Source organism: Carcharodon carcharias, chromosome 19 (assembly GCF_017639515.1).
Source record: "Carcharodon carcharias isolate sCarCar2 chromosome 19, sCarCar2.pri, whole genome shotgun sequence".
In the NCBI taxonomy this organism is placed as follows: Eukaryota; Metazoa; Chordata; class Chondrichthyes; order Lamniformes; family Lamnidae; genus Carcharodon; species Carcharodon carcharias.
Genome location: NC_054485.1, coordinates 29,303,103 through 29,319,544, shown reverse-complemented (window position 1 = coordinate 29,319,544; position 16,442 = coordinate 29,303,103). Strand labels below are relative to the sequence as shown.

General features: G+C 44.7%; 1 long non-coding RNA gene across 1 annotated transcript in view; it reads left to right on the top strand.

The window, feature by feature from the left end:
• Positions 1–15,050, top strand: part of LOC121291893 — an 82,394-nt gene extending 67,344 nt beyond the window's left edge. Inside the window, exon 3 of the long non-coding RNA XR_005946109.1 lies at positions 14,977–15,050. This is a non-coding gene — a long non-coding RNA (uncharacterized LOC121291893). The remainder of the gene's footprint in view (positions 1–14,976) is intronic.
• The last annotated feature ends 1,392 nt before the right edge of the window (positions 15,051–16,442 follow it).

The window sequence follows — 16,442 nt, the reverse complement described above, 5'->3', positions numbered from 1 at the left end:
CTCACAACCCTGGCTTTCCCAGGAATGCACAATGCAGTGTCTATCAGGGAACTCTGTGGGAGCAAAATAGAGTCGGAGGAAAACAGGAGATGCTCACTTTTTCAGCAATAGCTGCCATATGGTGGGTTTAAATGTCCAGATTGAATGATAATGAATGAGTGAATGGGTGAGTGGATGAGTGAGTGAATGAATAGGTGGGTAGGTGGATATGTGAGTGAGGTGGGTAAGGCATGTATGTGGGAAGGTGAGTAGGTGGATAGGCGATTAGGACAGTAGATGGGTAAGTGAGCAGGTGGGTGGGTAAGTGAGTGGGTGGTAGGTGAGTAGGGAGGGATAGTCGAGAGGTCGGGGGGTGGGGTGGCCCGCGGAGGGGTTTGGGTGGTCATGGGAGGTAGTCGGGTGGTTGGAGGGGTTAGCCAGGTAGCTGGGGGTGTTCAGGTCAGGTCAGGAGAGGTAGTCATGTGGTTGGGAGGGGTGAGGGGATCGAGGGATAATCAGGCCAGTTTGGAGGGTAGCCAGGTCTGGTTAGGGAGTGTAGTCAGGTCAGGGGCTAGCCGGGCCTGGTCAGGGGGAAGGGTTGTGTGGTAGGGGTTAGCAGCAGCCGGGTTAGGTTGAATCGGCGTGGGGGCTCAAGGGTAGTTGTGGGGCAGAGTGTTGATTGGGGGTTCAGGGGTTAGTTGGGTGGTCAGCCGTGTAGTTGGAGGGATCGGGGTTGGGATGACTGGGGAGGGTCAGCTGTGTAGTTGCCCAGGTATCAGACTAGGGATTTTCTGGTCCTGTTATGGTTGGACCCGCCGTGGAAGATTCAGCAGGCCATCCAGAAGTCCACTGATTTCCGTGGGTCCGGTCAATCCTGGTAGCGGGTGGGGCCAGAAAATCCCGTCATAAGTGTTTTCTGTCTAACATTTTCTGGGTAGTTATTCAGGGGAATACCATGGAATTGTCTGAAGTCTCTGACTCTATCTCAGCATCAGAGACATTCCCAGAAGGCCCCAGGGAGCAGGGGAATTGTTGATCAGAAGCTGCAACTTCCTGGACAATTCCCACAGAGGTCAACGCGTCAGGACTTCCACAGGGTCCCAATGCACATCTTCACACATGTCCAGTTTCTGACGATCTGGAAACAGGAGATTTGGCCTAATATTTTTTGACAGCATGTCAAATTTATTGATCACCTTTTCAAGGAGCCAATTTTCACACTAGCCAAGGGAGGACATCTTTCCATGGAATCTGCCTGGTAACCTCAGGGTGCTCTTACTAGTTTCTAATACATCCATTAATTATTTTGCTCTCTTTAGTCTTTGATTTGGATTCATCAAATTTCACGGGATCCAAGTTCACATGTGCACTCAGTCCTGGAAACACAAACACTTCACTAAATTGCTAGGTAGTCCAGGTATCAGGTTTAAGTTATAGGTTTACAATTATGTCCTGTCCTACAATCATGGCCTTACTTCTGACCACAAGAAATACTTGTCACAAAATTTAGCTCAGCAGTGCCTGTAGTTTTAAGAGTACAGGTGTCATTCACACTGTGCACGACAACTTGCATCACAACCTACTGCAGATACTATTTAGGTGAGGGTGTCAGCTTAGGCATTAGGGAGTATGCAGAGTAGCAGATCATGATGTCAGTCCAGCGGTCACATGGACTTGATGCTAGCCCTGCCATTTTCAACCTCAACATTACAGCCAATCCCCTCTCTTCAACACCCACAGCTGAACATAAGGTCAACAGCAGGAAGGATCCTCCACTAAGACTATTTAAAGCGATCAATTGCTTTTAGGTTAGTTGTTGATTGATTTTGACTGGCTGTGTCTGGGTGTGTAGAAGCGCTGTGAGTTTTCTAATTCTTTTCAAAGCTGAGCGATGATGACTGGAAGAGGTGCTGCATGTGGTGAAGGCCCTGGTTTTGACTTCAATGCTCTGGTCAGATCACTTGCCTCCAGTTGTTGTGTTATAGTTGCCATCCCTCTTGGGCTGCAGCATGAAAGGGAGAGTGAGGAAGCACAGAAGAGGACAAGTTACTCACAGAAGGAGAAGAAGAAGGGGAAGAAGAGCTTTCAACAGGAGATATCATACGTTTCCGGAAGCAATATTCTTAACTCAGCCTAAGCCAGGAACAATGAGTGTCATTTCCACTTTGTGAAGGATGCGCTCATTGAAACCTGCCCCGTTTTGCAGGTAGACCTGCAGCCTCAGGGGAGGGCCATGACCGGGCTGCCAGTGACTGTGAAGGTGAATTTCTTCGCATTGCCATCCTTCCAGACTGAAGTAGGTGAGATCCATAACATCCCTCAACTCTACATAAAGGAGGCTGACACTCTTTATTCCAGGGCAGTGGGGTACATTGCGTTCTCTTTGACCAGAGAGAAGAAGGCAGAGAGTGCATCGGGCTTTATTGGGCTAGTGGGCTTCCCCATGGTACAGGGTACCGTTGACTGTGCACACATGGCTTTGCAGGCACTGCATATGAATGCTGAGATGTACTGTAACTATAAAGTGATTCATTCATGAATGTGCATTTGATATGCGACCACACTTAGCACATCATGTAGGTGAATGTCCGCTATCCTGAAAGCAGTCATGAAGTATTCATTCCACGGCAGTCTTCTGTTCCCTCAGTATTTGAGCCACAATATCAAACCAGAGGGTGGCAGTTGGGTGACAAGGGCTCTCTGTTTAACACCCTGCTCATGATTCTATAATGAGAACCATGTTGCCACACAAAACATCACCAAGCATACCACCAGGGTGCTCAAACAACAGTTCCACTGTCTAGACCGATCTGGAGGAGCCCTGACATACTCTCCAGGGTCTGTGCCACATTCCTCCTGCTCTGCTGAGTCTTGCATAACCTTAAAACCATGGAGGCACACCCAGTGCCACCAAGGATACAATGGACAAGGAGGAGGAGGAGCAGGAGGAAGGAAAGTGGCAGCTAACATATCCCATTTCCAGCAGGCTGTCCGTGAAGCCTCATACAACGACATTTCCATTGCAAACAATCCCATTTCTCCATTCACAAATATCCCCATAATTCCCTCTGACACTGACCTGTGTCCTGCTGACCACAGTGCTAAAATAAAAGCCACCACAAAAAAAAATCCAAATGGGCTTTTTCAAACACGGCATCCAATATTCCATACAATTATTACAGGCACAGATGAGAGACAACTGAATCTCCTGCTCCCTTTCCTTACTGTCTGTAATCAGTGTGTATTTTGAAAAGGAAGATGTTTGTGTTTCTTAACCCCTGAGTGTATGGTCAATTTGAATAACCAGCAGCAGGCTTTCATTGGTTTAAATAAAGAGTGTCATTTATTCACTCGTTCACCCCGAGAATCTAATGCTATATCACTCATTCACCATACACTCATGCACACTCGAGGAAGATACAGTTAATGAGGCTAATGCACATTTACAAGTCACAAACAAAGGAATAGTTCATAAGTCATGTGATTTGCTTGTCTTGCTGCAGACCTGGTGAAGAAATGGTTCTTTCCCATTTTTGAAATGTAGCTAGGTGAATTGAATATCCAAAGTTGTTCATTAAAGTAGTTGCAGATTTCTCTCGAAGAGGTAGATTTTCAACAGGTCTTGAAATTAGTTACTTCTAGTCTTATTACAAGAAGGCCTGTGTTCTGTAGTAGTGAAATTGAAAAGGGACAGGCTTAGAGAACTTTTGAAGTTTCAGTCTCCAGTTTTAAGGCATAGATGTTACTGCCTTTACTGCTGCTGCTTTGCTTGCAGACTGACTGATTTTGCCCTGGTGCTTGGAATAAGTAGGGTTGGTTATCTGAAGACAGTTTTGATCAGGTGACCGCATGATCAATGCTACTATTGTCCACCCATAATGATTTGAAGTTCAAAGCCATTGCAACACAATGGGGGATGAATAGTGGCCTTTCACAGCTACTTATGATTTCATTGGTATCTCTACAGCTCTCTTAGTTATGTTTTGAGCTTGGAGACACTGCATCTGGGAGTCAATAGATTTTGAGCTTTGGATAAGTCCACAAACATTAGGAAGTGTGAATTTCACAAATGGTTTCATCGTGGTATGTCCATTCAAGGGAGGCCCTCTATCCATGGTCATTCAGTAGGAACTTTCTGGAGAGTTGAGATAGTTCTGAGTATATGACAAAATTGCAAAAGCCAACTAATTCTTGGCAGCCATCTTATCAGCCTTGTAATGTCCATTTTAAAAATAAAAGGTTGTTCTAGAAAATTCTATATTGAATACAAACCATTGTATACTGAATCCAGTCCATACTGAATACAGACAACTACATATCATTGTTATGAATATGACATGCCTTTACTGAGCATGACACAATACTCAACTACTCACCCTGTACGTTCACTTTGTGCCTGTCTTGCAGTTGCATTTGCCTGGTCTAGTGCTCCTATGCAGTGCTACCCCAGTAGCTGCAGCAAGGCTGGTGGAAAGCTGCTGATTTTCAGTCGTTGGAAGTGCAGGTGGCCTTAGAGAACATCTAGAGCAGAAGGTTTAGCTGTAGGAGGTCTAGTTTCAGAAGCCTCCACCTTGGCATGGATGGCAGCAGTCTGGATTGACTGACTGATGGGCAACAGCAAGGGCACTGGCAGAGCAACAGTGGTGAGAGGGTGAATACTGTCATCCCGAGAGAGGACAGCAGGCTCATGCTCCAACACTGCTACTCCCCTCATACAGCATCCTAGCAATCTTAGTGATCTGATGGAGGACATCTTGTTAGACAGTTGTCAGATTCTGCAAGCAATTTTGAGCACTGAGATCCGCAGCCACGATGGCAGCCGCTCGAGGCTGTGTGGCACAAGTTGAGGTTGCATGGCATCAGTCTAATCTTCCACTGCTGTCCCCAGACACTGACATGTTTCTACATGTGCTGCAATGGAAGCTGAGAGATCGGCCATCCAATGTTGCATCATGATTGGATCAACAAGTATTCTCTTCGAATTTGTCACCACTTACAGGCTGGAAAGGATGAGCTCCAAGTTCTGCATCAAGCCCTGGGCCAAATTGGTGCTGGGCTCCTCCATGCTCCTTAACGTTGACCACAGGCTTTCTGCCAGGCCTGCCAATGCACCAAGAATTTCATTTTGCATATCCTTTTCTGTAAGTTTCCCCATTGAACCCCTCAGCTAAGTCTTCTGCAGCAGAACACGTGTGTGATCTTGCCTTACAGCAAGGTGGTACCTGCGGGAGCCTTTCTCCTGTCCTGGCAGCAGGCCACTCATGCCCAGGGGTTCACCACATGTAGATGCCACAACTACTTGCCCTCTAAAGTATGCATGGTGCCAGTATCTGAGCTGATGTCTGTGAGCATGAGGTTAAGTGATGCTGCTTCACCATCATCAACCTTTTGCTCCTTGTGGACTTCACGCTCCTGCAACATTGCCTGATAAGGTAGCAGCTCTTGTGTATCTAAAAGGAGAAAGACACAAAGGTTATGTTGTGGTGAAGGAATGCACCATTTGCAGCTTACAAATCAGAATTGATTGTCGGATGAGAGGGAAGTGGATTTAAGAGGATGGATTAGATATAAGAGTACCGTCATCCCTTATGTTTCCAGCCCTGCTGCTGGCTATGGCTGCCCCAATAATGGCCAACTGCTGTCTCCTCCATCAGGGTGAGGACATGCAGCCATGGTTCAGTGCTGTTGGTTGCAGTTATGTATCACCTTCTCCTGCGAGAGAGACGGAAGTGTGTCAGTGAGTGTGGTGCTATGTATTTGGGAGATGTGCCTGTTAGCTGAATAGTTGGCAATGTGTGAGAGCTGTGAGAAGTGGATGTGAGGCTTGCAGCAATGCTAAATGTGTGAGAGTGAGGTAAAGCTATGCATGTTTGGTGTAAGTCATGCTTGGGAGGAAATTTTGTAGGGTGAATGAATGGGGGCTTAATGAATAGAGCAGTGTCTGAGGCTCAAGACTGATTTGTAAGGATATGGCATTTTAACTTGCATTCTCTGATCTTGACCATTCAGCTGAGGGCATTCAGCTGTTTTCTGCACTGCATTCAGGTCCTTGGGTTTACACTGCTTGCATTGACAGCAATGGTTTTCTGCTTCCACTTCTGTGGTAAAGAGGAGTGCTATGTACCTTTAAGAGAATGCAGTCCATTGACCATGTGACTGTATTGATCAATCGCTACATGGTGCGGGCTACTTGGGTAACAGGAATTCCAGAGCTGGAGGTGATTGAGGAAGCACGCATGGTGTTAGTGCTCTGTTCTTAGGTCCAATAAACCACCATTGTTCATTCAGTTAATTGGTCTCTCTCTGCCTATATGGTTTCAAGCACCAACTAATGTGTTAACATCAAGGGCTCAGCTAGAATTTGCTGGACGAAGCGAACCTGATAACCAAAAACATAAAAACTACCTTCTCAGAGTCAGCCTAGAGAGCCTGCTGCTCCCCAATGGATAAAGGACATCTCTCTTCAAGTCCACCTCCTTCACCATGGCCACCAGTGCTGCATCAAAGAACGCTGGAGTGAGCTGTTTCATTGTTTGTTTGAGATCTAGATGGGGTCTTTGGGGTTTGTCTATTCTTCCAAACTAAGGCACTTGAGAGTACAGTTTGTTAAAACCATAACTGTTTACTTACAGCTATTATGTACATATCGGGGCCTCCACATGAGGTTGGAGCTTCTGCTCCCTCCAGATCTGAGACTCAGTCATGTGATGTTACATCATCATTACATAAGCATCATGTGCATTTGATGTAAACCCTTTACTCTACATGCACACTTCACCATTTTCACTTTTTCTGCAGGTCAGACTATTTTCCCCAGTCACATCAGGCACATGCTCTGGTCAAAATGTGCCTCCACTTAAAGAGGCATGCTTGAAGTCAATAGGCTAGCTTTAAGTGGTGCTTACAGCCTCCCATGACCTGAGGCCCCTGCTGAGTCATGTAGCCACTCCGAGACGCATTGAATGCAGGCCTGCATGTTAGTATCATTTAAATTAGCGCGTCTTTTACATGCTGCCTGCATCAAAGGTTAATCATGCATCACAATTCCCACACCCATTTTTAGGCCATATCCAATCTTTTCCCCCACTAGTTTCTTCTTAAAGTAATTACAGGGAACTATTTGTGAAACCAGTAGAATAATCTATGATTAAGTGAATAACTGGAGCAGTGAAAATAGTGGATGCTAAAAATATTCAACTAACAGCATCACCACATAAGCCACAGGCAACAAACACAAGAGGGGGATTTACTCAATAAATGAGTAAACCGAGCTTGTTATTTGCATATCAGTTCTCACCAGAATCTAGTTCGGCTGGGAAATGAAGGACTCTCTGATAATTTAGTAATTAAACGCATTATTTGAAAAAGAATAAAGAAGGACTAGCATTTATAAAGCACCTTTCACAATCTCGGGACTTCTCCCAAATCTCTTTATGGCCATTGAAGTAGTGGTGACATGGAGAGGCCATGTCCAATCTCTGGTCACCAGCTGGGTTAATCAGCTGTAGATATAACAAGGAAAGAAAGCATCCATCAGTAGAAGAAGAATACTGTTTAAAAAGCTGCTCGGCCCCCACAAGTTGATGACTATCTAGTGGCCAAGTAGAAAGTGATAGAATTGAATTCAGCTGCAATTCCCTTCACAGATAGACATCCCTGCTGAAACTTTGCCCAATTTTCCTCTGACCTTTCATTTGATTTTGGATGGATCTCAAGTGGGTATGGACAGAAAATTGTCACACTTTTCTGCTGGAAGCAACACGGAATAAAAAAATATATTTATATAAACATGGACCAGCATACATATAGTGTACAGTAATGATGGGATGAAATTATGTAATTACTTTCATGGCAACACTGAATGCAAGGAATACTAACATGTTACTAGTGTCCAGCATTGCTGTATCAGCAGCCATCTTCCCCTCTCCACTCCTCTCCAAGATAGGTTTCTCAACGCAAGTCCTTCTCTGTGAATCCGCTAAAATTATTGACATTAGTCTGAACTCAGAACATTTTCTCATGATCAGCAGTGACCTAGTCAGGCAAATGGAGGCCACCATGCTGACATCTGTGGTTCAGTTGGTACTGCTCTTACCTAAGTCAGAGGCTGTGGATTCAGGTCCCGCTCCAGAGACTTAACCACAAAATCTAGGCTGACACTCAGTGCTATACTGAGCACTGCACTCTTGGAAGTGCCTTCTTTCAGAGGAGACATTAAACCACATCAGATAGGGTTAAAAGATCCAATAGAAATATTTGAAGAAGAGCAGGGCATTCTCCCCAGCATTCTGGCTAACATTTATCCCTTGACCAGCATTATGTCACGACTCACTGGGGATAGTGCGCTGCAATATCAAGCCCCACTGTTCCCTGAGCCGTGACAAATGTGAAAAGTTTGATCAAACCACCCAGCTTTCCCCAATTCTACCTAACTGTTTAATTTAGGTTAACAGAATATGAGCACCAGGTCTGTAAACTTAATAAGTGAATAACTGTTTACTGAACAAACTGTCTTTAACCAGTGGCAAAAGAAGGAAGTATGAGCTGCTAATTTCTAACACTATAACTTAAACTCTACCCCCTTCTTAAATCTTTATAAACACACATACAAGGCACATAAGACACAGAAAATCATGAATTTTAATGGTTAGACAAAACAGTTCAATGGCACCAATTCCTGAGTACAAGATTCAATAGGTTGATTTTGATCGGTGTCTTCCAAATTCCTCTCAGTTCTTGTTGAGGACATGAGGTGGTCTTCCAGCACTTTCAGCATTTAGTTCACTGATTGAGCACTTGCCTTTCAATGTCTCTAACAACGATTTTCTCCTTTGCCTCTTGACAGGGGTTTTCAGAGAGAAAGCAGGTTAGAGAGATATGAAGAGAAAAAGCCAGCTAGCTATTATTGTAGAATTACTGGAATCTTCTACACACAGGAGAAAGAGGTTTTAGGTCTTGTTCCTTTCAGGCTAGGAGCTATTCTGCTGTACTGCTTTTCACACAAACCCTGGTCACCTTGCCAGGAGCCAAGTAAAATGCCATTTTCAGGAAGCTCCCTTGGTCCAGGACCCCTTTCTGGCACCATTTTGTCTTTCATGGCACACTATGTTCCAGGACTGCAACATTATATCTATCTCTCATCCTGTTCCAGTGGACATGTCTTTCAGCCTGCAGCCATTGTAATTCTAATCCACAGTTCAACAGAAAATAAAAATATTTGTTCTTTACAACTTTCCAACAGAAATAAAAAGATATGTCGCTTACAATCACCAAAGCAGATTATCATTGCTGTTTGTAGGAGCAGACTGAGCACAAATTTACCTTACGACACGAAATTACATTTCAAAAATACAAAAAATTCAAAAAATATGTATAGTGCTTTAGGATGTTCTTTGGTCATGAAAGGCACTAAACAGATGCAAACTCTGTCTTTCCATCATAACACGTCTCTGGCAAGGCAGAAAATCTAGGCTTTACTGTCTTAGTTCATACATGAAGAATGTTAATTTGTGTGAAATATGGAGACACTGCTGGGACCGGTGGAACTGCAGCAGAAGTTGAGTCCCCCTTCAAGAGGAGAGAGGCCATACTTTCTCCCAGCACAGTGGCCTGACAGACAGTTGGAAGTCCCCACCTCTTGTGCCAACCTGCCTGTTTCCCCCATTGGCAAAGGATAGTGGTGGGTGTTTGACACTTCATTAAAACCCAAGCCTTCTACAGGTGACCTAGTGGTGACATCCTGGTGTTGCACAGCATCATGCAACTTACTTTGAGTCTCAGCATCTTATTTACGTAACGCAATTCATTGCATTGATATAGCACCTTCACATTATTTGGCAGTTTCAAATTGATTGAAAACCAGTGAATTATTTTTGAGGTATAATTCTCTGACTTTCAGCACACACTGGGAAAACCTTTAAATAGCTTGGAAAATATTGCACTGTATGCATGGGATTTCCAATACTTAGGGGGTCAATCTTAAATCCATCTGGCATTGATGAGCTGATGAGGGTCCAAGATGGCTGATGATCATGTATGCTGTCGTCAGTGCAAAGGCCAGCTGGCTTTAAGCCTTTGTTGACCACCTGGTGAAAGGCACTACCTGGCTGGTGGGCAGGAATGGGATTTTGGGTGGCAAGACACTGCTGCTGGGATCTCAGCAGAATAGTTTGCAGTACTGTGGACCAGAGATTAGTAGGCAATTGCGGGTGGTGCATGTGAGTAGCCTGGGGCAAGGGAGGTTCAAGGTTTCTTTGTATGGCCCAGAAGAGCATTCCTGCTCACCATGCTCCCACTGATGTACTGTGCGGTTTCGGAGAACAGCAGGTTAAGATCCAATCCAACAATGAGTTTCTGGGGGTTATGCCACCTCACTTATTTGAACTATATATCGGGTTTCTACCGTTAATTCTCTCCTGTGACATTGAATTTGTTCAGGGAAAGGCTCTTGTAAACCATTAATGACGTGAATGGTCAGTTAATCTGCTTTGGTGATCTAGCCTAAGGCAAGATTGTCGTCCAAGATGCTCCCCCCTCTTTATGTGGGATCTCTTGCATTTACCTGAAAAGACAATTGAGGCCTTGGTTTAATGTTTTATCTGAAAACCATGAAGCACTCCCTCAGCACTGAAATGCCAACCAAGATAGTGTGTTCAAGTTTTGGCCATTGGGACTTGAACCCAATACTAATCATAATACATTGGTAATTTCAGTTCAAATGACTATTAAACATATATTACAAAGGTGTAAGTTTTATTTCTTACTGTTCTCATTGTCAGATGAAAACTCCCACCTGATGTTGGGTGGGATCATGATGAAAATGTAAGAGTTTGAGAGTTAAAGCCTGTCACTGCCTTAGCAACCCAACTGGGATTCCCTCCTGCCACCCCAGAACTGCTGCTGGCTATACCATCCCCATCTGCCGCATGCAAAAAACGATGGGATCCGAGGTCAGGCTGCCCTGACTTTTCTACTTTATGCCATTTCCTAGGATTGCCATGTGGAAGGTGGCAGTAGGCCTTAGAAAGCAATAGTAAAGCCCCAAATTTCTCTGAAAGCCTTGGCAGCTTCCTCTCTGCAGTTAGCCACAGAGGCTTGGATTTGGTGGAGGGTTTCAAGAGGCAGCGCCTTCAATCAAATCTTTGGAGTGGTTCTGACCCAAGGCTTGCTTCTTCTATTGTATGCTGCGTTGAGGGGATTATCAGCCTTTGCACCAGCATGCTGCTTGTTGACAGTAGGAATGTCAGCCATGCAGGATGAGCCTGGACCAGGATTGGGTGGATGAATGATGAGTGGAAGTTCTGCCTTTCAAAAGTCTGTTGCAAAGAGGAGGATGAGCCCCCTATATTCAATTTTATTAATGTTTCGCAATCTACCAAATCCCAGTCACGACACAGATCACATGAGGGGACAAGGATTGGTATTTTCACACCCAATTAAACCAGGAAAGGAAACTTGAGGATTATAAACCACCCTTTCCTCTCCTCAATCTCCCCTCACTGTGGTCACATGATTGATGTCAGCAGCTGAGACTGAATCACCATTCCCTGGAAACATTTCACTATGACTATAAGCAGTCATAAGACCAAGTTCAGAGTAAACCACAAGAAGCGTTAACTAATGCAACTATTGCAGAGCTTTCAAAACAACCCCATCAAGCAGTTGACTAAAATCAACCACCAGTCCAATGTTAACAAAACAATTATCTAAGGTGCAGTGATGAACAGGGCCACTGGTTCTAGTGTAGGAAAAGTTTACTCAGGTCTTTCATTCTTAGATCCTTCTCAGAATAATAAGGAATAATTTGCATTGCATGTTACAGCCCAATGCTGAAAGCTACTCTAAACCGGTCATCACCATTTTGATGCGTCTCCTTTTTTTGTTAGCACATCACTATATTGAAGCTCAGGAATTCAGGACTAATTTGCTACTGTCCATCTGGCTTTACAACCAGTTCCCCTCACCTTGCATATCTCAGGAAATGTGGGGGATGCTGCCATTGTCCAGTTTACTGTTCATTAAGTCTTCTTGACTGTTCAGCAGTTACCATTGATCTCTGTCCCACAGTAGCTTAACCGCACTTACTGATGGTTTGATGATTTCCACAGAGATGTCAGTAGATTGGACCATGTAGACTATGTGACCAAGGACACCGGACTGTGATGTTTTTTAATCAGTACATTCGGTACGCATGTTAATCAATGAATCAGAATGCGGACATGATAATCATAGGTTAACCAATAGCAGCTGCACTTCTTGAACTCCCAAACCAATGGTATTTTCAATGTGGGGATTAGATATTGCAATTGAACTGAGCAGAAAACATGGACAGCGCATTTTACTGAAATCGAGGTCAGTCTCATGATAAACGAGGTACTGTCTAAGTGGGTCGTGACATTCAGGGAGCAGGGTTGAGAGGAAATAACAAGTGGTGATAACCATCTTCACTGACCAAAAGGATCTGGCAGAAGTCCAAAAAAGAAATGGTTAACAGAAATCCAGCAAAGAAACAATAGCATTCGGGAGGTCTAGGATCAGATGGGAGCTGGTGTCACACGGCTAGGAAAAGCGATAGGCCTAAAGGCTGTGTTTAGTGCTGCTCCGGGTATGCCTGATGAAGTATAACGTTATTGTTCAGGCCTACATATTGCACTATGTACCTCTGTGTGTGCACATCACATGACTGTTAAGAAACCACTGGTTGGTATAAGTAATTGGACCCGGTCACCATTAACTGTTGTTTTCAAGTTCCTTACGAAGTACTGTTACCATCATTGTAAACCATATCATAAAATGGGACTCCTTTTCTAGAATGATAAACCAAAACTTTTACTGCATGACAATAATTACTGACAGGCAGAAAATCATCCTCTTTATTTTCTTAAATTACAGTAACATGGCTGCTCTGGAAGCTCAGCGTTAAATATAGTTCATGATGTAGTATGTTGCTATATAGACTGGAAGGTGCCAAGTTAGACCTTGGTTTGTATTGAGATAGCTGATGTCAAATAATACAGTGAAGGAGGGAAGCACGTTTGGCTTCAATGTTCCTGGTCTAAGAAGGCAAGGAGGAAAGAAATGTAACACTTCTTCATGCAAGGAGCAGTAGAAGTGTGGAACTCTCTCCCACAGAAAGCAGTAGATACGAGATCAATTAATAATCTTAAAATGCATACTGATAGATTTTTGTTAGACAAGGGGGTAAAAGAAAATGGAGCCTAGAAAGGTTGTAGAGTTAACATACAGATCAGCCATGGATCTAATTTAATGGTGAAACAGGCTCAGGGATCCAAATGGCTTCCTCCTTTGTTTCCAAAGCAGAGAACCTTTCCTATTTCTTGTCCTGTGATCCCACTTGAAAAGCATGGACAGCGAATCAACAGAATTAATGCCCCCGTCTCCTATGATTCATTAGTCTGCTGGCACTCACTATGCAGGCTCAAACGTGGAGAATGGTCACTTACACAAGGTACTAAAAGGCTGGTAATCATCTGGTCAGGAAGAAAGGGGGGCAAATTTGAAGGAAATTGTTGCAACATCTTATATAGAAAAATAACACATCACAATTAAATCCTGATTTTAAAAATATGACCAGAACAGCTTGGCAATGAATACTTGGATTGACTTTATTCAAAATGTAGGAAAATAAGCAATTTTGAAATCTTTGTATTGTACCACAATTATTTAATCATTCATCTGGTAATGGAATTTAAACCAAAAACATTCAGCAGAACATTTTTATACATTAGCATTTCAACTTAAATAATGTGGGACAACAAGATGTAAAAGTTGATTTATTTTATTTAATTGCAGAGTATTAAAAAGGATTATTAGGAAATCTTTAACTGTATGGGCCAGAAAGATGAATGTTCTTCTTGAATTAGGAATTCTATAGAATGAGAATGAAGGAATGGAATCTGAGAGTTGCTACGTTTGAATCAAATATGCTTTTATGTGGATTGCTTTCTATGTTTCAATGATTTGGTTACAAAAGAAACTAGTTTGTGGACATGCAGCACATTGCAAAGTTCCACAGATAATGTTATGGAACGGATTTGACATGACATTAACTGGTTAGGCTGGGGTCCTCATAGAGCCGCTTCCAGCAGCCACCGCTCTCTTCTCTCGGATGGAATCCAATATGGGTCATGTCAGGACGAAGACGGTCAAGAAAGCCGCCCGAGTGATCATCGAGAAATACTACACCCGCCTAGGCAATGACTACCACACCAACAAAAGGGTCAGCGAGGAGATTGCCATCATCCCCAGCAAGAAACTTCGCAACAAATTCATGCTGTTCACAAAGAGGCGAAGTCGGATGATATTAGGGAGGTGAAAATAGAAAATCTTAGTACATGAGGTGGTTATGTGGGCAGAAGCACCTCTGAGGGGTCAAGAATGGCACCAAGGTTGCAAACAATCTGGCTTAGTCTCAGGTGGTTGCCTGGGTGAAGGATGGAGTTGGTGTCTAGGAGACTGAGTTTGGAGGGGGGAGCTCAAGACAGTGGCTTCAGTCTTCCCAATATTTAATTGGATGAAATTTATGCTCAGCCAGTACTGAATGTCGGAGAAGCTGTCAAATAATTCAGTGACAATGGAAGAGTCAGAGACATAGTGGGGAGGTAGAGCTGGGTGTCATCAACATACTTGTAAACTAATGCTATGCTTTCAGATGCTGCCACCAAGATCAGTGAAGGTGAAGGAGATGATTCAACCCATCTAGCTGCTCTTCCATAGAAACCCATGACATCCCTCCACCCCGCAGCCTTGCATCGCAGCAGCCAAATGACTCATGTGTGAATCCAGAACTTTTGCCTTCGCAGAGGCAGAAGTTCTCCAATTTTTCTGCTCAGATTCACCCACATGTGGCCTACATGCTTACATTAACTACAATAGAAACAAGAAAGTCCTGACTAATTTTGAAAGATTAGTTGAGTTAAAGCAAATTCCATAAACAAAATATATGAAAATAGACATTAACATTTCTTTCCTTTTTAGGGAATAATGCGGCTTGTTGAATCATAGAAGGCAGAATTTTCCGAGCCCACTGGCAGCGAGCGTGATAGGTGGTGTGTGTGGAAAATATGTCGGGACCCACTTCACAACGGCGTGAAGGCAGGTTGCAATCTTCCGCTCAGCCCTCCAATGGTGGGCCATGTTTCCTGCCATCGATCGGCGGGGAGCTAACTGTAATTCATTAGCATATAATTAAAAGGCCAACCTCCCAGGTTATTGGAAACCCATCGCATCATCTGTCCACATCAGCGGGAAAGCACGCCAACATATTTCACAACAGCACACAGGTGACGTGCACTTGGCAGCCTTCACTTTGGGGGAACTGAGGTAAGTGAGCAGCAGTGTTCTCCACAACTCGCCTGTTGTTTGAAGGCCTCAGGGGTGCGGGGGGAGGGGGGGGTGGTGGCGGTGGGGGTTAGACTAATGCCTGGTCCCGCAGGCGAGTGCTGAGGGGTGGGGTTGTCCGGGGGCAAGTGCTGGCCAGCCTGACTGTTGAGTAGGGCGGATATCAAGTGCTGCCCTGGCGCTGCATCCTGCGCACAGGTTGGGGATTAGGGTATGCGAGGAAAGTGGCCACATGTTAAGAACACTTGTATAAACTGACCGTGTCTCTGCAACTGAGACAGATCAGGTGCAGCCACAGTGATATGATTGGGGTCGGGCTCCTAGCCTGCCCGCCCATGCAAGCATCGCGGAGGCACCAAAGGGCCACCAAGCACTCCATACCTTACCTCCCCACCCCTCCGGCACAGACTTTGAGTCCAACACCACTTTATTGGACCGCTTAGCAGTTGGGCTGCACACATTGTACAATCTCCTCACCAACACTGGCCATGTAGCAGTCACTGCTGGAGGTACTCACAGCCCCTTGCAATCTCAGCATCCTGCTTTGGACCAGTGTCCCCCATGTCGCAAGTTGACAGGGCAGCCATGCAGTGCCCTCATCTATGGTCATCTGAAGGGTGACCAGCACTCTCTGGGAAGCATTAAGGGGCAGTCACACAGGACCAGGAAAGGTGCTAAGTACAGCCATGATAACCACGTCTCTCTCTCTTTCATGCTGTAGGAGGACCACGCCAGGATCATGGATCCTGGTGACCTCGCTGTATGCCTGATGGCCTACAGAGACAGTAGAAGACGGAGGAGTGAATGACTGAGGCTCCTGGCTGTGCAAAGGCAGGAGCAGCAATCTCATGAAGAGCGACAGCGAGCTGTGTCTGATTGGCGCCTAGCGACACCCAGGGTCTATCGACACCACCTGTTATTCCTGCAGATGACTGAGAACCAGTGTTGCTGATGACTGTGCATGTCTAGGGACCTGGTGGCTCACATCTGCCACTTACTGCAGGACATGGAGGGCATCCACTGCCAGTGGCTCCTTTCTAGGCTCCACAGGTGACCTCTGTGGCATTTCACAATCTGCCACCCACAAATTAGGTCACAGATGC